Below are 26,436 nucleotides of genomic sequence, written 5' to 3' on the forward strand. Positions count from 1 at the left end.
GCTAGCTTAATGTGGCAGAGGTTCAGAGGGACCAGCTGGGTGCCCAGAGTTGAGAAGAGCCAGAGGATCTACAGGATCCTGACCAAGAGCAGAGGGGTTGGCTTATGAGACCTGCCAGCCTCTGAGTTTAGGACCAGTATGCCAAGCAGCAGTCCATGAGGCAGGAACTATTATCCCAGATTGCCAAGGAGCCAGAGCACACCCCTACATCTCTTTTGCCTCTAGATCACATAAACCATGCTTAGCCTGATGAGCTAGTCCCTGAAGTCATCTTAAAAATGACCAGGGGATGAATTTTGTATAGAAGAAGTGATGTGGGTAAGGGATGAAGTCAGGGAGAGCTGCTCTGAAAGGTAGATCTTCAGTCAGTACCTGAAGAGTGAATAGGTATCAGGCAGAATAACGGGATTTACCTTGCAGGGAGAAAGAACAACATGTACCAAGACCCCCAGCCTTCTGTTCCAGAGCCAAGAGTGCTAGAGTGTCATGAGAGAGGTGTGAGATGTAATTGGAGAGGTGGACAGGTGTCAAATTAAGGCAGGCAGTGAAAGCCATGGAGAAAATTTGGGATTTCAGTCCAAGTGCAACGGGAAGGTTTTGGGCAGACAACTGAAGAAAGGAGACAATTTTAAGAAAATGATTGGGTGGATTGAGAGAAGAAGCCAGGGAAGGAATGAACATCAAATTATTTGGGAGGCATTGTCAGTAGTTTAGGCCAAGAATGGCAGTTGTGTGGGCCAGGACCATGACAGCGGGGAGGAATTGCTGTAGATGCATTCAGGAATTCTTTCTTCTGCTGGATTCTTGAAACCCCCTAATTGCTATTTTACCTTCTCTGTCAACTTTGCTCTCTCCTCACAGCTCTGCCCTATAAATGCCACTCTGTTCTTTTTATGGAGCATTGTAGAGATGAGAGGGGAAAGGATTGCTGTAATTTTCAGGAAACTGCCTACAATTGGGTATTAGATATCACAATTCTTAGAGGCCTTTGGTTATTTGGTCAAGAGGACTCCTTTGCTGGTGTCCTTCTCCTGAGGACTCTGCTGACATTTCCAGGGGCTCCTCTTCATCTGAACAGCTGCTATACTAGACTGAGCTCTGATGGCTGCCTCTGAGGAATCCTAAAAAGAACCCATTGCCAGAACTTTTTAAACTAAATCTCTATTTAGTCCAGAGATGAATGTCAGTGATTGCCTAAAACAAAGAAACAAGCTGTTGCAGTAACCTAAAAACATTTTCTCACTACCATTACATTAAGTGGGAGCAGATAATACCTATCCAGAAGGCTTGTTAGAATTAAAGGTTATGTGAGTAACAGTAGTTAGAAGAGGAGGAAGGAAAAGAAAGTTTTCTGCTAAGCTCATGGATCACCGCATTCTGCAATTGTAGGATCAGGGGAGGCTCAGCTGTCCTGCACGGTTGTCTTCCTTCAGTAGCGATGCCTTTGCAATTGCAAGAACCCCATAAGTGATTGTGTAGAGTTGTGGACTTGAACTGGAATGAAAAAACTTGTGGTAACTGCTTCTGCCATTCCTCCCATTAAAGACCACCAACCAGTTTTCCCACTGAGGTGGGGCACAGTGACAGGAGGTACAGCTTATTCTACTCTGATGTTTTTAAGACAGTGTATTCCCTTGCTATGAAGCTGTTGAACTATTTATAATACCCAGAAGGCGTTATGCTTTTTTATTACCTTCTGACTTTGCTTATCTATTTCTTTTGCCCAGAAGGCCCTTCCCATGTGTGACACTAAAATTTCTGCTCAGCTCATCTCAGCTTAGGTATTGTCTACTCTTTTCTGACTCCTGCTTTCCTGTCTTATCTGCTGGACTCCATTCTGAGCTATTTATCCTATATTCTGAGTGTATCTTATAACTATTCCCATTATAGCACTTTTCATGTTATGCTGTAATTGCCTGCTTTGTGTTCTTACTCAATTATAAACTCTCCAAAGGCAGTCTTTCCATTTTTGAATCCCCAAAACTTCACATAGTGCTTGAGAGTGGGCACTCAAAGCATTATTGGATGGATGAAGGAAATAGATGTGCAGTTATGACTGCAACTCCTGCAAGGTGCTGATCAAGACTGGTTAGGTTGGTAAGGTTTCCATTAACAAGGCCTGAGGTAAGCTGGTGTTTCATCTCCGCCCCCTCTTCCCCCTCTTCTTTCTGATCTCCTGGATGAGGGCTCTCTTCCTGGCTCACTGCTCTGCCGCAGTCTTGTATGCTGCTCCCCGCGCAGACCAGGTCCACTCCTACCCTAGGGCCTCTAGTGCTGTTCACTCTGCCAGTCCCGCACTTGACTCAAGTACCTGAATGGCTTGTTGCTCGCCTTCAAGTCTGTGGCTGTATGTCCCTTCTCAAGGGTTGTGGTTCCTTCCCTCTCCCTGCACTACTGAGCCCCTTACCCTGGTGTTATTTGCTTCTTGTTTTCCTATTACTAATTGCCACTTGATCTGTGAACACACTTCTGTCCGTTGTTTCTTATCTGTCCTTGCTACAGTGTAAACTTCAGGAGGGCCGTGATCACTGTCTGCTTTCATCAATGATATTGTTTGCTGATGTATTCCTAATGGCATTGAATAGTACAGTGTTTAGAGCATGAGAGACACTCAGTATTTGCTGAATAACATATGTATTAATACTCAAATATGTTTCTTAGGGGATTTCCTATTAAGCTGTTATCTTATATTAAGAGTGGCTTAGTCTGTTTGGCTGCTACAACAAAGTACCATAGACTGTGGCTTAGAGACAACAGAAATTGGTATCTGACAGTTTTGGGGAATGGTAAGTCCAAGATCCTGCCACTAGCAGATTCCATGTTTGGTGAGGGCCCGCTTCCTAGATGGCGTCTTTTTGCTATGTCCTCACATGGTGGAAGGGGGTCAGGGAGCTCCGTGGGGTCTCTTTTATGGGAGCATCAACATTATTCATGAAGGTTCTGCCCTTACTATCTAATCACCTCCCCCAAACTCTGCTTCCTAATACTATCATCTTTGGGGCTTAGGATTTCATGTAAGAATTTTGAGAGGACACAAACTATAGCAAATAGTATAGTGTAAATTTGTTCATTTGCTTTCCTCATAGATATTTAGGGCCAGAAGAAAATGAGTTAAGGGCAGTACATTTCAGTGGAGTAAGAAAAGGCAGGGTTCAGACACTGTGTTATGCTGGGAATGGGTAAGCCCAGGAAGGTTTCACTCATGAGAATCCGTGGGTGCCCCATGGGTAGCTGTAAAATACAGTGATGGAGAAATCGAACAAAAGAGGCAGTGCTACGAGCAGGAGTTCTAGCCTTTGTAAAACAAATCTAGGCTTTTTCCACAAGTTTGGTTAGGGTAATTCCTACTTAAAACAATTGCTCTCATCATGATTATACTCTGGATAGATTAGCTGCATTTTTTATATTAGTCTCTTAGAGACACAGGATGGTCATTTCCATTAATGACATCACAGAATAGAAGAACTCTGTTTATCAGCCTGATAAACAGTATTATACAAATTTTGTTCCAGAAGAATTTTTAATATGTAACAACTGTTGTATAAAGAGGAAACATTATTAAAACCTATTGTGTGTGTGTGTGTACTGTTCACCATTATACTGACATGGAGAATTAAAACTACATCAGCATATCAACCTTTTCTGTTCTTTTTGAGTCCATTTTTGTTATTCTTTACCTTTATAAGAATTGAGCAAAAATTTAATATTTAATATTCAGGAGTGTTTCCTTGTTACCTGTAGTTTCAAGCATATGGCATATATTTAAGATAAGAAATTGACTAGTATTCACATCTAAAACAAATGGTAGGAAAATATATCAAAATGTATTTCAATAAGTTGTGCCATCTGTTGATACATGATGTTTTGACTTCCAAAAGAAAATTATATCTGTATCCAACAGGTTTGAAAACTGTATTAATACTGCTGGTCTCAGATTCATGATGCAGTACATCTCCCTGGATTATATTTGTTGATGTGTCTTATTCAAGTCTAAACAACAACAGAGCTACATGCGTTTCCTCACCATTTCAGGGGTAAAGATTAATATGATGATATTAAAGAAGAAAGCATGTATCTTGGAATGTCTCAAAGTTCTTATTTATTTTCTCTCTTGTTAGTAAAAAGAAGCACTTTGGAGACATTTATCTTTATACCTCAGGTCATAAACTGATGACATAATAAAGACATGAAGAAACAGTTTCCTCTGAGGTGTAGTGCTAAACGTTTGGACAGGTACATAAAATATATTTCCTTTTCTTTCTTAAATATTCATTGCAGAGGCCCCATTTGTAAAGTGCATGCAGAATCAGTTAGAAAATAAATGTAGGACCACAATTTTCTCATTCTAAAGAACCAGAGGTTGGGAGTTCTCTTATTCATAGTCAGAGTTTTTATTCATGTTAGATGGTGGCTGTTGTATCTGTAATCTACTTTACAGTCCTTCAGTAAACAGTGTGATGAAAATGTGCATTAGTTAGCTTTTATCTCCACCAGAGGTTGACTCTAGGGATGGTGAACTACCATTTAATTAGCAAGGTCACAGTCCTGAGGCACTATTACAAGTGCTTTATCTTTCTTTATCCCTAGCACCAAAGATTAGCTAGTTAGCACCTTAGCAATGGGTTTTCATTGGTAGAATTCATTAGCATAACAGATTATATAAATGAATTATGGGGGTGAAAGTAGTGGTTTAAAAGTATTAGATTGGCTGAAATATTTTAGAGGCATTCCTCATCTTGCCTAAATAAGATATAAACTTGTAGTGAGCTTTTTGCCCTTCATCTTTAGGAATGGCACCTGAGGCTTACTGCTGAAATGGTCTGTCATGACTTTGGAGGGTTCCAGTTGCCTGAAGCCCCTCAAGTTAACTGAATTCTGCCTCTAGAATGTATTCTTTCATGCCCCCTCCATCCAAGAGGAGTTTGTATGCAATGTATGGTTAAAGCACTAAAAAAAGGAGCTGGGATTAAATTTATAGTACAGGTTTTAAGGTGATTTTGTGCCTGCTTGCTAATGGAGGTGTGCATCTCTATGTATGGAAGTACTTGCTTTCTCTATGATCTGGCTGTAAGCATTAAAAAGATGTGCAAGTTACCCATCCTTCCATTTACTGCTCACTTGCTTATTCATTAAATGAATACCTCAACAAACAATTACTAATACCTATGTACCAGGCATTGTGCTTTTTGCCAGAGATGGTAAAATGGAAAAGATGAAGTCCTCAAAAGGAGTTCATATTTAGTGGGAAATACAAAAATACACACAGATACTTATGGATAAGTGCAGACTGTTACCTTTGGAGCATTATAGAGGGCATTATATCCAATTAGAGGGAACCAGAGCCTTTTGGGAAAAGTGACGAACTGATCATACTGGGCAAGTTGGATTTGGTTTGTTGAGGGAATGAGAATGAATAGGTAGGAAAAAACATAAGCCCAGGATTGGAGATTAAAGATAGCATGGTGTACACAGGGCAGAATTTCTAGAGAGGAGGCTGGGTAGCTGGTCATGGAGGTCTGCATTTTGTCCATGGTAGGGAGTTTGTACTTTTCCTTCGAACTCTGTGGACTATGGAGCAGTTTCAAGCTATGGAGTCCCATGTTAGATTGACATCTTAGTTACATATTTGACAGCTGTGTGAAGAAGACTCAGGAGGGCACTGATTTAAGATGTTGCAATGATTCAGGCAAGAAATTATAGTAGGAATTAACAGGAAGGGATGAATTTGAGAAATAGTTAAGAGGTAAAGTTTGTGATTTGGGGGTGGTGAAGGAATGAGAATTGTTAAGGGTATGTATCAGGTGGTGACTGAAACCATGGTTTCAGTCAAGGTTTCCTAAGGGGAGGGGTTGAGTAAAAGCAGTAGGTGAAAGGATAATTATCAAGTACCCTTGCACTAAAAATGTGACAGAAGAAGAACAGGGGAAGTGGGGAAAGCATAGGGCAGAGTGGCCAGTATGTCCTTAACCTTCCTGCTAGCTTGACCAAACTTTAAATAGGTTTCTTCCTGACTATAGGCTCCTAATCTTCCTTTTCTTCCATTTATAACACTTGCAATTGTAATTTTTTTCTTTGTCCTTTTGAGATGTAAATATTCTCCCAGTCTCTTGCCAGTTTTACAACACAGGGATGTCTTTCTCAAGAACCTGGGAACCATCCCTTTGAAATGTAATTATCAAGAAAGATAAGTCTCCCATTGTCTGTGGGAGGATAGGAGCCAAGCTTCAAAAGCACCAAGTAGCAAACACAGACGGCTTAATCACACTGACCAACCTTCCCCCCAAAGTCCTCCAGTTCTTATCCATGAGCTCACTCCAGCATTTAAAATCCTCCTGCCTTCCATTTCAGTAGAGTTGAGCTCAATGTCTCTTCCCTATTGCGGTGGTCTTGAATAAGGTCTTCCTTGCCTGTTTGATTCCAACCAGTGCAATTTTTCTTTGACAAGAAGTAGAAAGAATACGAAAAAAAAAAAAAAAGCCTCAGGATGTTTACAGAGACACAGTGGAGTGGAGACTGATGAAATGATCAACACTATCAAAAACAGCAAAGAAAGTTCAGGCAGAGACAGGTTGGGAAATTTTCATGGATTTGACAGTGAAGAGTTCCCGGGTGATGAGGGATGGGTTAACTGCCAGGCATTAAGGGAGCACATGATAAATTTTTCTCTGTAAATGCAATATTGAATTAGTAAATGGGAGGTGAGGAAGTGGAAACATAATATGTAGATGTCTTTTTTTGAGAAGTTTGGATAAGACATGGAGACCTAGAGATGGATGAAAGGCTCAAGGAAGAGTTTTTCTGGCCTTGACTTTGTTTTTAGGTGAGGAAAAAGGAATCTGAATGATGACAAAGGGAGCAAAATCCTGGAGGAAGAGGAGAAAGGGGTAAGACTTAGGTGAGGAATATGGCCTTGTGCAGGAAGAGGACAATTTCATTTTCTAAAAATTGAATAAAAGAAGGAATGGCCACAGGTATAAATAAGAAAGACTCCGAGTTGAAAGTGGTCTTATGTGGTGCTCTTGATTTTTGTGATTAAAGAAGAAGATAGACTGCTATGACGGAAGATGTGGCCTTGACAGAGGCAGATAAGGATATAGTTAACAGGTGGACAAATCTCAGAGTTGAAAAACTTTCTCATAATATTAATAGCTAACAGAGTGTACCAGACAGGGCTCTAAGTATTTGATATGTGTTCACACATCTCATGATTTATAACCCTGTACAGCAGGTATTTTATTATCTCCATTGTTCAGATGAGGAAGCCAACTCTTAGAGTGGTGATACAGCTTGTTTAAGATTATACAGTTAGGGGAGATTAAATATGGCGGCGTGAGAGGTGAGACAGAGAACTCCTCCAAAAACCACATATAATATGAAAATATAGTTAATACAACTAATCCTAAAAGAGCAACAGGAAAGAAAGCTGCGCCAGACTGCATACAGCTGGAGAACAGAGCAGACCTCACAAAACAGGGTGACGTACCAAAGCTTTGATCTGGCAGGACCGAAGCCCTTCCTCCTTCACAGCTCATCAGTGGGAGGAAGAGAAACAGAGCAGGGACAGGGTGGAAGCCTGGGACTGCTGAACACCCAGCCCTGGAGATATGCTTTGGAGCACAAACCTATATTGCATGATGCTCTGGAGATTAGTGGGGTTGGAAAGCTAAGACAGGTGGAATACTTGAAGAGACTGAGATTCCAGCTGTTTGTGGAAGACAGGGATGTACATCTGGCTGCTCTGGGATAAAGGAAAGGCGGGAGGTCTGAGAGGCTTCCTAGCAGTGAGAGGGCTGCTGAAGGGACAGGAATTGCATGGAGCTTGCTGCTCAGGAGAAGGGATAGGTGGATAAGGTTTTCTGGGGGTGCTCTGCCCAGGAGGTTGGGAACTTTCAGGAGCTTCAGGTGTTCCATCCCCCTGGTTGGCAACTCAGCCCCCAGGACACCACTCTGATACACAGCCTGCTGCACCTTCCTCCCAGCCAGCCAGCACCAGCTCACACACTGGCAGTCCCTGCCCTGGTGTCAGGCCAACCAAAGGAAGGCCCTGCCTATGGCAACTAAAAAAGTGAGACAAAGAGGCTTACACCTGTGTGATTGGTCCACTGACTCTGACACTGGAGATAGGCATAGCAACTGGGAAGCAGGAAACAGCTCTTTCCTCCCCCCTGGCACCAGCACTGCTCACCAGTGACCCACGACATAACTCCAGGGGCTGAGCAGCTCCAGAGATTAGAGCTTCTGGGCACTAGAGGGCATCACATACAAATATGAAATGTCAAATGAACCTGGTTCAAACCAAAATCTCACAAACACTGGAAAAAGGGTCAAGTGAAACTGAATTCACCAATATTCCTCAAAGGGAGTTCAAAATAAAAATCATAAATATGCTGATGGAGGTACAGAAAAATATTCAAGAACTCAGGAACAAATTTAGGATGGAGATTCAATTATTAAGAAATTCCATATCTGAAATGAAACATATAATGGAGGGATTTAAAAGCAGATCAGGGAGGCGGAGCCAACATGGCGGCGTGAATAGGACAGCGGGAATCCCCTCCCAAAAATATATATATTTTTGAAAATACAACAAATACAACTAATCCTAAAAGAGAGACCAGAAGACACAGGACAACAGCCTGACTACATTGACACGTGCCAGAGCCCAGCACCTGGTGAAAGGGATAAGATACAAGCCCCGGCCCGGGAGGACCCCAGCACACCTCACCCCAGCTCCCGGCGGGAGGAAGAGGGAGCCCAGGACTGCTAAACACCCAGCCCCAGCCACCCGCACCAGAGCGCAGACACAGTGCATGCGTGGAGGGCTGGAATCTAGGGAAATAGGGCAGCAGCTCTGAGCAGGTGCCGAAGCTGATTCCCCTGTGACAAAGAAAAGCCAGTGCTCTTTGAAAGTCTTAAAGGGACAGGGATTTAACAGCTAGACGGAAACAACACAGGTCACGGCCCAGTGGCTGGAAATTACAGGGAAAACTGGGTACACTAACCCTCTGGGCAACAGCTCTGAGACCCCTCACGGAGGTAAACAGCCAAACAGCCCCCCCCTGAGTCCATTACCCCTTCCAGCGCTGCGAAAGCAGAGAAACAGCCTAAGGCAAAACACGCCCACAGAAAGGCAGAAAGGAAAATGCCTACACTTCGGCCGGGCAAGACACAAAGACCCAGCCTACTCACAATTACCCAACACAAGCCACTAGGGGACGCAGTTGTCCCACTAAAGAAAGGCCAGGAGCAAGTGAAAAGTTTGGCCCTCCCAGCTGACAGTCAATAGCACCTGTCAACATGAAAAGGCAAAAAAATATGATCCAGACAAGACTAACCCAGACAGCTTTGGCATCTGCTACACCTTCCCCTGAGAAGGAACCTGGGGAGATAGATTTAGCCAGTCTTCCTGAAAAAGAATTCAAAACAAAACTCATAACCATGCTGATGGACTTGCAGAGAAATATGCAAGAACTAAGGAAGGAGAATACAGAAATAAAACAAGCTCTGGAAGGACTTCAAAACAGAATGGAAGAGATGCAAGAGACCATTAATGGTCTAGAAAACAGACAACAGGAACGCAGAGAAGCTGATGCAGAGAGAGATAAAAGGATCTCCAGGAATGAAAGAATTCTAAGACAGCTGAGTGACCAAACAAAAAGGAACAATATATGCATTATAGGAATACCAGAAGAAGAAGAGAGAGAAAAAGGGATAGAAAGTGTCCTTGAAGAAATAATTGCCGAAAACGTCCCAAACTAGGGGAAGAAATGGCCTCTCAGACCACAGAGGTACACAGAACTCCCATGACAAGGGATCCAAGGAGGGCAACACCAAGACACATAATAATTAAAATGGCATAGATCAAAGACAAGGACAAAGTATTAAAGGCAGCCAGAGAGAAAAAAAAGGTTACCTACAAAGGAAAACCCATAAGGCTATCATCAGACTTCTCAACAGAAACCCTACAGGCCAGAAGAGAATGGTATGATATACTTAATGCAATGAAACAGAAGGGCCTCGAACCAAGACTACTGTATCCAGCATGATTATCATTTAAATATGAAGGAGGGATTAAACAATTCCCAGACAAGCAAAAGTTGATGGAATTTGCCTCCCACAAACCACCTCTACAGGCATCTTACAGGGACTGCTCTACATGGGAGCACTCCTAAAAAGAACACAGAACAAAACACCCAACATATGAAGAAGGGAGGAGGAGGAATAAGAAGGGAGAGAAATAAAGAATCATCAGACCGTGTTTATAATAGCTCAATAAGCGAGTTAAGTTAGACAGTAAGATGGTAAAGAAGCTAACCTTGAAACTTTGGTAACCACAAACTTAAAGCCTGCAATGGCAATAAGTTCATACCTTTCAATAATCACCATAAATGTAAATGGGCTGAATGCACCAAAAGACACAGAGTAATAGAACGGATAAAAAAGCCAGATCCATCCATATGCTGCTTACAAGAGACTCACCTCAAACCCAAAGACATGCACAGACATAAAGTCAAGGGATGGAAAAAGATATTTCAGGCAAACAACAAAGAGAAGAAAGCACGTGTTGCAATTCTGGTATCAGACAAGACAGACTTCAAAGTAAAGAAAGTAACAAAAGACAAAGAAGGACATTGCATAATGATAAAGGGCTCAGTCTAAGAGGATATAACCATTATAAATATATATGCACCCAATACAGGAGCACCAACATACCTGAAACAAATATTAACAGAACTAAAGGAGGAAATAGAATGCAATGCATTCATTCTAGGAGACTTCAACACACCACTCACTCCAAAGGACAGATCAACCAGACAAAAAATAAGTAAGGACACAGAGGCACTGAACAACACACTAGAACTGATGGACCTAATAGACATCTACAGAACTCTACATCCAAAAGCAACAGGATACACATTCTTCTCAAGTGCACATGGAACATTCTCCAGAATAGACCACATACTAGGCCACAAAAAGAGCCTCAGTAAATTCCAAAAGATTGAAATCCTACCAACCAACTTTTCAGACCATAAAGGCATAAAACTAGAAATAAACTGTACAAAGAAAGCAAAAAGACTCACAAACACATGGAGGCTTAACAACATGCTCTTAAATAATCAATGGATCAATGACCAAATCAAAATGGAGATCCAGCAATATATGGAAACAAATGACAACAACAACACTAAGCCCCAACTTCTGTGGAACACAGCAAAAGCAGTCTTAAGAGGAAAGTATATAGCAATCCAAGCATATTTAAAAAAGGAAGAACAATCCCAAATGAAAGGTCTAATGTCACAATTATCGAAATTGGAAAAAGAACAAATGAGGCCTGAGGTCAGCAGAAGGAGGAACATAATAAAGAACAGAGAAGAAATAAATAAAATTGAGAAGAATAAAACAATAGCAAAAATCAATGAAACCAAGAGCTGGTTCTTCAAGAAAATAAACAAATTAGACAAGCCTCTAGCCAGACTTATTAAGCGGAAAAGAGAGTCAACAAAAATCAACAGTATCAGAAACAAGAAAGGAAAAATCACGACGGACCCCACAGAAATACAAAGAATTATTAGAGAATACTATGAAAACCTATATGCTAACAAGCTGGGAAACCTAGGAGAAATGGACAACTTCCTAGAAAAATACAACCTTCCAAGAATGACCCAGAAAGAAACACAAAAGTTAAACAAACCAATTACACGTAAAGAAATTGAAACGGTAATAAAAAAACTACCCAAGAACAAAGCACCTGTGCCGGATGGATTTACTTCAGAATTTTATCAGACATACAGGGAAGACATAATACCCATTCTCCTTAAAGTTTTCCAAAAAATAGAAGAGGAGGGGATACTCCCAAACTCATACTATGAAGCTAACATCACCCTAATACCAAAACCAGGCAAAGACCCCACCAAAAAAGAAAATTACAGACCAATATCCATGATGAACGTAGATACAAAAATATTCAACAAAATATTAGCAAACCGAATCCAAAAATACATCAAAAGGATCGTACACCATGACCAAGTGGGATTCATCCCAGGGATGCAAGGATGGCACAACATTCAAAAGTCCATCAACATCATCTACCACATCAACAAAAAGAAAGACAAAAACCACATGATCATCTCCATAGATGCTGAAAAAGCATTTGACAAAGTTCAACATCCATTCATGATAAAAACTCTCAGCAAAATGGGAATAGAGGGCAAGTACCTCAACATAATAAAGGCCATCTATGAAAAACCCACAGCCAACATTATATTGAACAGCGAGAAGCTGAAAGCTTTTCCTCTGAGATCAGGAACTAGACAGGGATGCCCACTCTCCCCACTGTTATTTAACATAGTACTGGAGGTCCTAGCTACGACAATCAGACAAAACCAAAAAATACAAGGAATCCAGATTGGTAAAGAAGAAGTTAAACTGTCACTATTTGCAGATGACATGATACTGTACATAAAAAACCCTCAAGACTCCACTCCAAAACTACTAGAACTGATATCGGAATACAGCAAAGTTGCAGGATACAAAATCAACACACAGAAATCTGTGGCTTTCCTATACACTAACAATGAACCAACAGAAAGAGAAATCAGGAAAACAACTCCATTCACAATTGCATCAAAAAAAAATAAAATACCTAGGAATAAACCTAACCAAAGAAGTGAAAGACTTATACTCTGAAAACTACAAGTCACTCTTAAGAGAAATTAAAGGGGACACTAACAAATGGAAACTCATCCCATGCTCATGGCTAGGAAGAATTAATATCGTCAAAATAGCCATCCTGCCCAAAGCAATATACTGATTTGATGCAATCCCTAGGAAACTACCAGCAACATTCTTCAATGAACTGGAACAAATACTTCAAAAATTCATATGGAACCACCAAAGACCCCGAATAGCCAAAGCAATCCTGAGAAAGAAGAATAAAGTAGGGGGGATCTCACTCCCCAACTTCAAGCTCTATTATAAAGCCATAGTAATCAAGACAATTTGGTACTGGCACAAGAACAGAGCCACAGACCAGTGGAACAGACTAGAGAATCCAGACATTAACCCAGACATATATGGTCAATTAATATTTGATAAAAGAGCCATGGACATACAATGGCGAAATGACAGTCTCTTCAACAGATGGTGCTGGCAAAACTGGACAGCTACATGTAGGAGAATGAAACTGGACCATTGTCTAACCCCATATACAAAAGTGAACTCAAAATGGATCAAAGACCTGAATGTAAGTCATGAAACCATTAAACTCTTAGAAAAAAACATAGGCAAAAAACCACTTAGACATAAACATGAGTGACCTCTTCTTGAACATATCTCCCCGGGCAAGGAAAACAACAGCAAAAATGAGCAAGTGAGACTACATTAAGCTGAAAAGCTTCTGTACAGCAAAAGACACCATCAATAGAACAAAAAGGAACCCTACAGTATGGGAGAATATATTTGAAAATGACAGATCCGATAAAGGCTTGACGTCCAGAATATATAAAGAGCTCACGTGCCTCAACAAACAAAAAACAAATACCCCAATTAAAAAATGGGCAGAGGAACTGAACAGACGGTTCTCTAAAAAAGAAATACAGATGGCCAACAGACACATGAAAAGATGCTCCACATCGCTAATTATCAGAGAAATGCAAATTAAAACTACAATGAGGTATCACCTCACACCAGTAAGGATGGCTGCCATCCAAAAGACAAACAACAACAAATGTTGGCGAGGCTGTGGAGAAAGGGGAACCCTCCTACACTGCTGGTGGGAATGTAAATTAGTTCAACCATTGTGGAAAGCAGTATGGAGGTACATCAAAATGCTCAAAATAGACTTACCGTTTGACCCAGGAATTGCACTTCTAGGAATTTACCCTAAAAATGCAGCAATCAAGTATGAGAAAGACCAATGCACCCCTATGTTTATCACAGCACTATTTACAATAGCCAAGAATTGGAAGCAACCTAAATGTCCATCGGTAGATGAATGGATAAAGATGATGTGGTACATATACACAATGGAATACTACTCAGCCATAAGAAAAGAGCAAATCCTACCATTTGCAGCAACATGGATGGAGCTGGAGGGTATTATGCTCAGTGAAACAAGCCAAGCGGAGAAAGAGAAATACCAAATGATTTCACTCATCTGTGTAGTATAAGAACAAAGGAAAAACTGAAGGAACAAAATAGCAGCAGAATCACAGAACTCAAGAATGGACTAAGAGGTACCAAAGGGAAAGAGGCTAGGGAGGATGGGTGGGTAGGAGGGTATTAAGATTAGCATGTATGGGGGGGTGGGAGAAAGGGGAGGGCTATACAACACAGAGAAGACAAGTAGTGATTCTACAACATTTTGCTACACTGATGGACAGTGACTGTAAAGGGATATATAGGGGGGTCCTGGTATAGGGGAGAGCCTAGTAAACAAAATATTCATCATGTAAGTGTAGATTAATGACTAAAAAAAAAAAGCAGTTCCTGTGTGGTGAACTCCAATGAGTTCTACACAATGATATAAAGGGCATATAAAAGTGTAGGCATAGGGTCTGTTTGTGTTTATACAGAGGATCAAAGCCTCATTTGGCTACCCCGAAAATGAACTAAGATACGATATGAAAAAGAACTTCCAACATCAGCATTCTCAGGAAGACTCACGCCAGAAGATGACCATCAAAAAACCCCAACAAAGATCCATGCACTACTACAGGTGTAGATGCACTCATCCCACCAGTTCCTGGACTTGCCATGGGAATGAAGAAGGAGATATCTAAGCTGGCCTGTGCATACAGCAAAACAACAAATTTGACCGGATCTAAACTGTTGGAACTCAACCAAGAATTAGGAGAAGTGCAAATTGTAGCGCTCCAAAATCTTACAGCTACAGACTATTTACTGTTAAAAGAACATATGGGATGTGAACAGTCCCCAGGAATGGGTTGTTTTAATTTGTCTGATTTCTTTCAGACTGTTCAAGTTCAGTTGGACAATACTCGCCATATTGTCGATAAGTTTTCACAAATGCCTAAGGTGCCTAACTGGTTTTCTTGGTTTCATTGGAGATGGCTGGTAATTACAAGTATGCTTTGGTTACGTAACTGTACTCCTATTATGTTAATGTGTGTGTGCAATTTAATTAGTAGTTTAAAACCTATACATGCTGAAGTTACTCTACAATAAGGTATGTCAAAGAAACAATCAATCTTCCCAGGTTTTCTTCCACCTGCTACTTCTATAGCTTTTCTTCTTACTTCCTAATTATAACCCTTAAGTAGAATACGTGCCTCATATCGAATTTACCCAGTATCATAATTCTTCCAAGTGGTAAAGACACCTCAAGACAAATGCTGGGCATAAAGCCACAGGGCATAAAATATGCAAAGAAGTAAAAACCTAACCTTTCAAACAATAAGGCTTCTCTCTCACTTACCAACTTTACATTTCACTGTATGGCCCCGGAAGATGACTGGTTAGCCAGAGACGGGTAAGATTCCTCAAGGGAGGAACAACCTAAGACAGGCACAGTCGCAGGGGGGCCATCAGGTGAGAAAATGGGGATCAACAGAGGTGAGGCTTAGAACCTCCCTCCCCTGTTCTGAGAGAAATCTTCTGCATACGTGGATGTTTTATTGCCCTTGTCTAGCCTGGATTAACACATAGTCTACAGGCACATACCTGATCATCTACATTTGCTCTCTTACAACACTAAACTATGTTTTCTACCTTTATCTTGTATATACCTACCACTTCAGCATTTTATTAAAAATAATAATAATAAAGAGAGAAATGTGGTATCCATGTATAAATCAAGTATAAAAATCAAATGAATATTCATATTTGAACTGACTGTTTATAGTTCATAATGCATGACCAAAACCAAAAGCCTCTGTGATGACTGCCCTTGTAATGTTCACCATGTAACTTATTCACTATGTAAGAATTTGTTCTCCATGTAAGAAATTGTTCGTTATGCTTCAGAAGATTGGAGACTGACGAAAATTATGCTTGGGGTGGATTAATGATTGTGCATTGAGCATTGACCCCCCTATACAGAATTTTATTGTGGTTAACAACCATTTGATCAATAAATATGAGAGATGCCCTCACAAAAGAAAAAAAAAAAGTACACACTTCCAATTGTAAAATAAGTAACCAGGATGTAATGTATAGCATAAGGAATATAGTCAAAATATTGTAACAACTTTGTATGGTGATAGCTGGTACCTAGAATTATCATGTATATGAATGTTATATCACTGTGTTGTACACCTGAAACTAATGTAATACTGTGTGTCAACTATCCTTCAATAAAAAAAAAAATAAATAAATATAAGCAGATCAGAAGAGACAGTAAATGGAATAGAAATTAGAGAAGAGGAATACAAAGAAGCTGAGGCACAGAGAGAAAAAAGGATCTCTAGGAATGAAAGAATATTGAAAGAACTGTGTGACCAATCCAAATGGACCAATATCCTCATTATAGGGGTAACAGAAGAAGAGTGAGAAAAAGGGATAGAAAGTGGATTTGAGGAAGTAATTGCTGAAAACTTCCCCAATCTTGGGAAAGAGATAGTCTCTCAGGCCATGGAGGTGCACTGATCTCCCAACACAAGGGACCCAAAGAGGACAACACCAAGACATATAATAATTAAAGTGGCAAAGATCAAGGATAAGGAGAGACTCTTAAAGACAGCTAGAGGGAGAAAAAAGATCACATACAGAGGAAAGCCCATCAGGCTAACATCAGACTTCTCAGCAGAAACCTTACAGGCCAGAAGGGAGTGGCATGATTTATTTAATGCAATGAAGCAGAAGGGCCTCAAACCAAGAATACTCTATCCAGCAAGTTTATCACTTAAATTTGAAGGGGGGATTAAATAATTTTCAGATAAGCAAAAGCTGAGAGAATTTACCTACCACAAACCACCTCTAGAGTGTATTTTGGAGGGACTGCTATAGTTGGAAGTGTTCCTAAGGCTAAATAGCTGTCACCAGGAGAAATAAAACCACAATAAAGAAAGTAGAACAATTAATTACTAAGCAGATGCAAAATCAAATAAACTGTCCAGAAAGTCTGTCAAGGGATAGACAAAGAGTATAGAATATGATACCTAATATATAAAGAATGAAGGAGGAAGTAAAATGAAGAAAAAATAAAAAGAACCTTTAGGTTGTATTTGTAATAGCATACTAAGTGAGTTAAATTAGACTGTTAGATAGTAAGGGAATTACCCTTGAACCTTTGGTAACCACGAATCTAAAGCATGCAATGGCAATAAGTACATATCTATCAATAATCCCCCTAAATGTAAATGGTCTAAAGGCACCACTCAAAAGACATAGAGTCACTGAATGGATTAAAAAACAAGACCTGTCTATATGCTGCCTACAAGAGACTCACTTGAAACACAAGACATACACAGACTGAAAGTAAAGGGATGGAAAAACATATTTCATGCAATTAATAGGGAGAAAAAAGCAGGAGTTGCAGTACTTGTATCAAACAAAATAGACTTCAAAACAAAGAGTCACAAAAGAAAAAGAAGGACATTACATAATGGTAAAGGGGTCAGTCCAACAAGAGGATATAACTATTATGAATATCTATGCAACCAACACAGATCACCTGCATATGTGAAACAAATACTAACAGAATTAAAAGGGGAAATAGAATGTAATGCATTCATTTTAGGAGACTTCAACACACCATTCATGCCAAAGGACAGATGAAACAGACAGAAAATAAGTAAAGAGACAGAGGCACTGAACAACATATTAGAACAGCTGGACCTAAGAGACAGCTACAGAACACTCCATCCAAAAGCAGCAGGATACATATTCTTCTCAAGCACACATGGAACATTTTCAAGAATAGATCATATACTAGGCCACAAAAATAGCCTCAGTAAATTAAAAAAGATTGAAATTCTACCAATCAGCTTCTCAGATCACAAAGGTGTGAAACTAGAAATAAATTACACAAGCAAAACTAAAAGCCCACAAACACATGGAGTCTTAATAACATGCTCCTAAATAATCAATGGATCAATGACCAAATAAAAAGAGAGATCAAGCAATATATGGGGACAAATGACAACAATAATTCAACAGTGCAAAATCTGTGGGATGCAGCAAAGACCATGCAAAAAGGGAAGTATATTGCAATACAGGCCTAACTCAGGAAAGAAGAACAATCCCATATGAACAGTCTAAACTAACAGCAAAACTAGAAAAAGAAAAAATGAGGCCCAAATTCAGTAGAAGGAGGGATGTAATAATGATTAGAACAAAAATAAATAAAATCAAGAAAATAAAACAATAGAAAGAATCAATGAAAGCAGGAGCTGGTTCTTTGAGAAAATAAACAAAATAGATAAACCCCTAGCCAGACTTATCAAGAAAAAAAGAGAGTCTACACACATAAACAGAATCAGAAATGAGAAAGGAAAAATCACTACAGACACCACAGAATTACAAAGAATTATTAGAGAATACTATGAAAAATTATATGGTAACAAACCGGATAACCTAGAAGAAATGGACAACTTTCTAGAAAAATACAACCTTCCAAGGCTGACACCCTGCTGAATTTTGTCAAACATTTAGTGAAGACATAACACCCATCCTCCTTAAAGTTTTCCAAAAACTAGAAGAGAAGGAATACACCCAAACTAATTCTATGAAACCTGCATCATTCTAATACCAAAACCAGGCAAAGACACCACAAAAAAAGAAAACTACAGACCAATATCCCTGATGAACATAGGTACAAAAATACTCAACAAAATATTATCGAATTGAATTAAAAAATATATCAAAAAGATCATCTATCATGATCAAGTAGGATTTATTCCAGGGAATCAAGGATGGTACAGCCTTTGAAAATCCATCAACATCATTCACCACATCAACAAAAATAAGGACAAAAATCATATGATCATTTCCTTAGATGCTGAAAAAGCATTCGACAAAATTCAACATCCATTCATGATAAAAACTCTCAACAAAATGGGTATAGAGGGCAAGTACCTCAACATAATAAAGGCCATATATGATAAACCCATAGCTTTTCTTTAAAGACCAGGAAGAAGATACGGATGCCCACTCTCCCCACTTTTATTCCCCACTTCTATGACAGCCTCTTCAACAGCTGGTGTTGGCAAAACTGGACAGTTATAAGCAAGAAAATGAAACTGGATTATTGTCTAACCCCATACACAGAAGTAAACTTAAAATGGATCAAAGACCTGAATGTGTCATGAAATCATAAAACTCTTAGAAGAAAACACAGGTAAAAATCTCTTAAATATAAATATGAGCTACTATTTCCTGAAAATATCTCCTCGGGCAAGGGGAACAAAATGAAAAATGAACAAATGGGACTACATCAAGCTAAAAAACTTGTGTATAGCAAAGGATACCATCAGCAGAACAAAAAGGCATCCTACAGTATGGGAGAATACATTTGTAAATGACATATCTGACAAGCGGTGAACATCCAAGGTATGTAAAGAACTTACATACCTTAACAATCAAAAATCAAATAATGCTATTAAAAATAGGCAGAGAATATGAACAGACACTTCTCCAAAGAAGAAATTCAGGTGACCAACAGAAACATGAAAAGATGCTCCACATTGCTAATTATCAGGGAAATGCAAATTAAAACCACAATGAGATATCACCTCACACCAGTTAGGGTGGCCATCATAGAAATGACTAGGAACAACAAATGCTGGTGAGGATGTGGAGAAAGGGAAAATGTCCTACACTGCTGCTGGGAATGTAAACTAGTTCAACCATTTTGAAAGCAATATGGAGGTTCCTCAAAAAACTAAAAATAGAAATACCATTTGACTCGGAATTTCTCTACTAGGAATTTACCCAAAGAAAACAAGTTCTCAGATTCAAAAAGACATATATACCCCTATGTTTATTACAGCACTATTTACAATACCCAAGAAATGGAAGCAACCTAAGTGTCCATCAGTAGATGAATGGATAAAGAAGATGTGGTACATATACACAATGGAATACTATTCAGCCATAAGAAAGAAACAAATCCTACCATTTGCAACAACATGGATGGAGCTAGAGGGTATTATGCTCAGTGAAATAAGTCAGGCAGAGAAAGACAAACACCAAATGATTTCCCTCATTTGTGGAGTATAACAATGAAGCAAAACTGAAGGAACAAAATAGCAGCAGACTCATAGACTCCAGGAGGGAACTAGTGATTACATAAGAGGATGGGTTGAGGAGCGTGGGTGGGGAGGGAGGGAGAAGGTGATTGTTGGGTATCATGACTGGTGCACATGTTGTGTGTGGGATCTCGGGGAAGACAGGGCAGCTCAGAAAAGACATATTGGGATTCTGCGGCATCTTTCTACACTGATGGATAGTGACTGCAATGGGGTCTCGGGGGACTTGATAATAAGGGTGAATGTTATAACCACCTTGTTTTTCTTGTGAAACCTCCATAAATGTGTATATCAATGATACCTTAATAAAAAAGAAAGATTCTACAGCTAGTATATGGTGGAGTTGGAATTTGAATCCAGTTAGGCAGTCAGTATAGATCTGGATGTTGGTATTCCTATGCGTCATGGTATTCTTGTGGATGATTTAGGAGAATATGTAAGAGCGAAAGTATGGGGAAAATAAGGAAATTGACCAAGAAAGAATGTTGGGGGTTTGATAAAATGTGTTTGTGAATAATAGACCTAGGATCCCAGAGGATGTTTGACTGAATCTCAGGGGGCTGATGAGGCTGTCTTGAAATTTCTGAAAAGTGACCAGTGTTCTATTTATGGTAAGAGTTTTCAGGAATTTGGAGGAGGGCTCTCTCCTTATAATTTACTAGTGAAGATTGTCTCCTGAAGATTGCTAGTTACTGAAATTGATACTACAAAGGCTTGCTATGTATATGCATTCTTATATTAAAACATTTTATATCATTCTGAATCAATTATTTTTAAAATCAAATATATGCTAATCAAAGTAGAGGACAGACTTGAAGATCTAAACATTTTTCATGAGGATCCCTGGTGATATATTGTTTCCATTAGAGATACATCTTTTGTTCACTTATTTCTACTGTGGTGATTACACAGAATCAGCTGTGATGTTTCTCTCTGGGGGAAACATCACACAGGAGAGGAACATTTATAAGGAGTAAAGTGGGAACTGTCTTAATCAGTTGAGCAGAATAATTGCAGGATCATACCTTAGTAAGAATTTGAGAAGGAATGCTGGAGTTCTGATGTGACTGAGAGTGATGCTTCTGGAACCATCATAAGCTATTTAACATGTTGCAAAGTTTTAAGCCAGGATTTTACAGCTTTGTACTTTATTTTTCTCTTTGTACATTGCAGTTTAAAAGAAGAATGCAGTTATTCTTTCATCTCTAAGAATAAACACAAAGATCAAATACTATGCAATATTTTTGGATAGGCAATGTTGACATTTGTATATGATGTTCCTCTCCTTTGGAATGAATACTCATATAGAATTCCTGTGCAACATTGTTTATAGATTCAACTGGGTGGGTGATCAGATCTCAATCTGATCTTTGTCCTGTTTTCTGAGTATTTATTTCTTCCACTTAAGTCTGTCCTCTGCTTCAATATTAATTCATCATCAAGGAACATTTATTAAACATCTTTTAAGTACATGGTTTGTACTTGGTATTCAGAATGCAAAGATGCATCTTTGACTGCTTGGACATATAAGCAGGGGAATATATATGTGATAAGGATATTCACAATACTATGTGAAATTGCTAAGTAGAGGGACAGTCCAAGGAGTATGGGAAGATACAAGAGGGAGCAAGTGATTTATCCTGAGAAAGTAAAGGAACTGTTAAAGAGTCTTCTGCACTGGCTCTTAAATAAGGTAATGATATTTCCTAATTTGCCTTGACAGTCTGTTTATGCTTGCTGTCCCAGGGTAATTATTAACAGCTCCCTCTTCACAATTTCAAGTATCTTGGTTGCACCTCACATCCATTAGGTGACCCTACACTTAAAAGACACAACTATAAATGTTGTTTGAGTCTAGGTTACCAAAACACATCACCCAAGTGAGTAGTTTTATTTGTATCCTACAGGTTTTGGGGAATTCTGTGTTTCAGCAGGAAGCGATGTTTTAGAAATATGGCTCAAATGGCACTGCAGAGAATGGGCTGGAGGAAAATGCTTGAAGAAAATAACTTGGGTGGTTACTATAATTGTCCTGTGTCAGCAAACAAGATCCACAATTCAGCAGTGATCCTGGGGATAGAAAAAAGGAAATCAAGAGAATAACAAACTTGAGATAAATACTTCTTTGTTTGTTACAGGATTACATTAAACTATGTGATTTATTATAGTTTAGAATGAATACTTTTGCTTTTTAAAATTATAATTAATATTATAGACAGCCATCACTTTTGAATTTGTCTAGTTATTTGAGACAGTTGTCAGAGTGTGGATGGCTGACAGTAAACTTCGCAGGTTTGTTTTGTGGAAGACAAAATTCAGCTCAGTACAACAATTTTTTTTAAGTATACATTGAATCGTTATGATTTTAAGCTCTCAAGATGAACCAGGGTTTTTTTTAAAAAAGGATGACTACAAAATTCAAAGATTTAATCTCTATCTTAAAGTGTAAAGATTTATCAATTTATTCATTTTCCTTCTCATATAATTGTATATAAGACTCAGCATTTACCACTCTCAACAGTCTTCACTGGCATTGAGTAGGCAGCTGTTTAACACATGTATGGGAGTCATAAATCCAGCTGTTTTCATTTTCTATTACCCAAGTTCCTATAGTAACCAGTGTCATTCACTGCTGACTTAATGATTCACACTGCACTAAAACTGCTTTTGCTTTTACTCAGATGAGTTTCAATTGCTTAATACCCTCTAATTTCCTACCTTTTACATCTTTTCATTCCATATCCATCCTGTTCCAATCCATCCCCAACATGTTTCTTAGCTTGAAAATGTAGCAATCACAGTTTTTCTCAACGTAATCACGTAATTTAAGTATAGTGTTGAAATTCACCAAGGAGATGAGTACATTTTGGAGACTCCACATTGTGGAGTTACAACCTGTTAACAACAGGTTAAACAGAAAAAATTCTCATTACATGAGTGATACCTTAAGAATTTTAATATATATTTTTTAACTTGAATCACAGAAAATTTAATTGAGCTCTGTTGTGAACTAGATGATCATGTCATATTTGAAAATGTCCTTACTTATTTTGGAATGTAATTTGAACTTCCTTAGGCATGATCTCTCATTATTTCATAAGAATAGTGAAATAGCTTTTCTGTTTGCAGAATTTAAGTGTCAAGAATATGATATATCACATTCAACAACAGTTAAATATTTGAGTATAAAAATGACTAGCCTATACGGTCTTTCACTTTTACCACCTTCTAAAGAGAATTCAGTGCACCCTTCATAACCAACTTCATGGGGGCGGAACTCAAAAACAAGAATCTTTTCTCTTTTTCTAATGAAATAGATTGAGTCAGACAGGCATGGTTTGAATGTGGACTCTGCCACTTACCACCTGTGTGAATAGAGCAAGTGACAACCATACTTTGAAGGAGATACAACTAAACCATGAGCCATAAGGTGCAGCAGGACATGGATTTTGCTGGCCTCTCAGACCTCATCTGATGGCACCCTGCTGCCTGAGACGCTCTTGTTCTGTGCCCCTCACTGCTTCCTACTGCCTTCTCTTGGGCGTGTCAGACTCAGTGTGGGGTCTGTGTCTTTGGTCCTCCCTCTGTGTCTGAAATGCTCCTCTCCTGGTCCTGCAAGTCAGGAGCTTTTTCATCTCTCCTGTTTATCTCAAATGTCTTCTCTTAAGATAAGTCTTTCTTAAATCAGCCCCCTCATGCCTTCACAGCCACTTTAATATAAACCTGTTATTTTTTTCCTTATAATACTTACCACTAACCAAAATTGTCTTGTTTAGTTGTTTATCACCTGCCTCCTCCCAAGATTTCCATTAAGGAAAGGACCTTCGCTGCTTTCTTCATAGCTGGATCTCCAGGGCTCAAACAATGCCTTACAAATGGAAGGGGCTCACTGAATATTTACAGATGAGTGAGTGAGTAAATGAATGAACACGTATTTTCACAGAGGTGTTCTAAGCGAAGGGTTTGACTCTGAGTAGATGCTTAAATGATAGTATTTATTCTTATTAAGTGTATAAGTATTATTTACTCTTGAAACTTGTCAAGTGGTTATTCCAGGGCAGAATTTAAGTAATTCAGCAATGATTATCTTTGTAAACAACTCTCCACACGTTAACTTACTTGGAGCATGCCCCCTGTTGTTTTTTGGAATCCTGACTGATTCATCCTTTTTGTTCATCAGACACAAGGTTGCTTATTATTTTTAACATTCAGCATTGTTTTTTGGGGAGAATGTTTTAGGAGCCAGCCCTCTCTTTGATCCAGATAGGAAAAACTACTCTTTGCTTTGTTCTTTCCAAGTTTCTTGTACACATCTGACAGAGCACTTAACAATACTTTATTACATTTTGGTGCTGAAGTGTCAATAATCTTTGCTAGACCACCACCCTGAGGAGAGGACTTGTGACTTATTTGTCTGAGTATCTGTAGTGCCAAGTATAATGCTAATCTTGGTGACCAGTTCATCATTGCTTGCTGAGTGAATGACTCTGAAAAGTATCAAGTACCATATGCATTTGATGAGTTTGTATTTTTATCATGATTTCCAAGATCTCAAATGCAGGCTCACAATACTGATTGATGTTAGGAATTTAAGTGGATTAGCCCTTATTCTGCAAATGTAATAATGACATGACTCAATGCTACAGTAGAGCTTCAGAGAGGAAAGGAAGTAGGTCATGTTAACTACGTGATTCCAAACCTTAGGACTGATATTCAGTGGGGCAAATAATAGCAAGGAGGAAGATGAGTAGGGATTACAGTAAAGAGTTTGAGCAGATAATAGTACTTCAAATTTCTATCCCAAATGAATTTTAATAACTACATACTATTCATTTTAAATAGCGAACAATACTAACTTATGATTACCATAGTTTTGTGCTAAAATATTCTTCTTTCTGGTTCAGAGTTAGGTTCCAGTGCTTTTTAGAATGTGTAAGCCTTGTCCTTATCCTGAAATTGGTTCCTACCTATTTCTCTTTTACAACTGAAACATCAAAGGGCCAACAACTATAATGGACTATATTTTATAAAGGTAATATGTTAAGGATGGCTACAAATTATTCTGTAGTTTTATAATAAGTACTGTTAGCTATTTTAACATTATATCTTTACATACATTAGCAACAATTTAAATATGTTCTAGATATGTAATTAATAATTTAATGGTACTAAAATTAGTATTAGCAGGAATACATATTCTTCATTTTTTTGTAATGATACTAGAAGAATAAATTTAAATTCACCAACATGGCAGAAGAATAAGAAGAAAGCAAGTTCTATTATTTATTTAAATGCCTCTTAAGACAAATTTACATAACATATAATTCAAATAATCCAACTTAGTTACACCAAGTCTTCAATGAAAATCATACTACTGACTTCAAATCTCCTAGGTCTGGTGTACATTAATCTGTATAGGTTATGTTATTCTTTCTTCAGGGAAATAAGAGTACACCAAAGTCTATAAGCATGTCATTGACATTCTTAGTCAGTGAAGGTTTTCAAGTTAGTATTTTACAGAACCCTGAATGTCAAATCTGTATCTTTGAGACATCAGAAGGCTAAAATGTGAGAGTAGAGCTGGCTAAAGTAGAAAACCACCTATGTGGTATGTTTTGTGGGTAAAAAAGAAAGATCTATCTGCTACCCCCATATCTTTTCCATTAACCTTAGCTGATTTCTAAAATTTCTCATTAATATCACTTATTTTGAATTAAAATAATCTCTCCCAATAGACTGTTTTAATATAAACATTCAATTTATAGTGAAATTCTATTAATGAATAAGCATCAAAGAGCTCATAACACAGATTAGTTTCTAAGTGAGAGTGATGCCCCCTGCAGTTCCATCCTTGGTCTTCCCTCTTTCACCTCCATTTCTTACTTTCAAGCATTCTTTTCCACTCCTGCAAAAATATTAGTATTTTCTAAGGCTGCCCTGCAGACCATCTACATCAGGATCACCACTGGTGCTTCCTAAAATACAAACTACTAGGGCCTTGCCAGGCCACTGTGTCAGAGACTCAAGGGACAAGATTGCAGAATATGCACTGAAGTATTCTTAGGCTTCCTAAAGTGTCATTGACCTACTTGTTGATGGCTCTTCATCTTTGTATTGGGGTCCTAACTCTTTCTGTTTTTTAAAAATAAGGTGCAATTCACATACCATAAAACTCACCATTTTAAAGACTGTGCAATTCAGTGGTTTTTAGTATAGTCACAAGCTTGTA

Source organism: Manis javanica, chromosome 8 (genome assembly GCF_040802235.1).
Source record: "Manis javanica isolate MJ-LG chromosome 8, MJ_LKY, whole genome shotgun sequence".
NCBI lineage: Eukaryota > Metazoa > Chordata > Mammalia > Pholidota > Manidae > Manis > Manis javanica.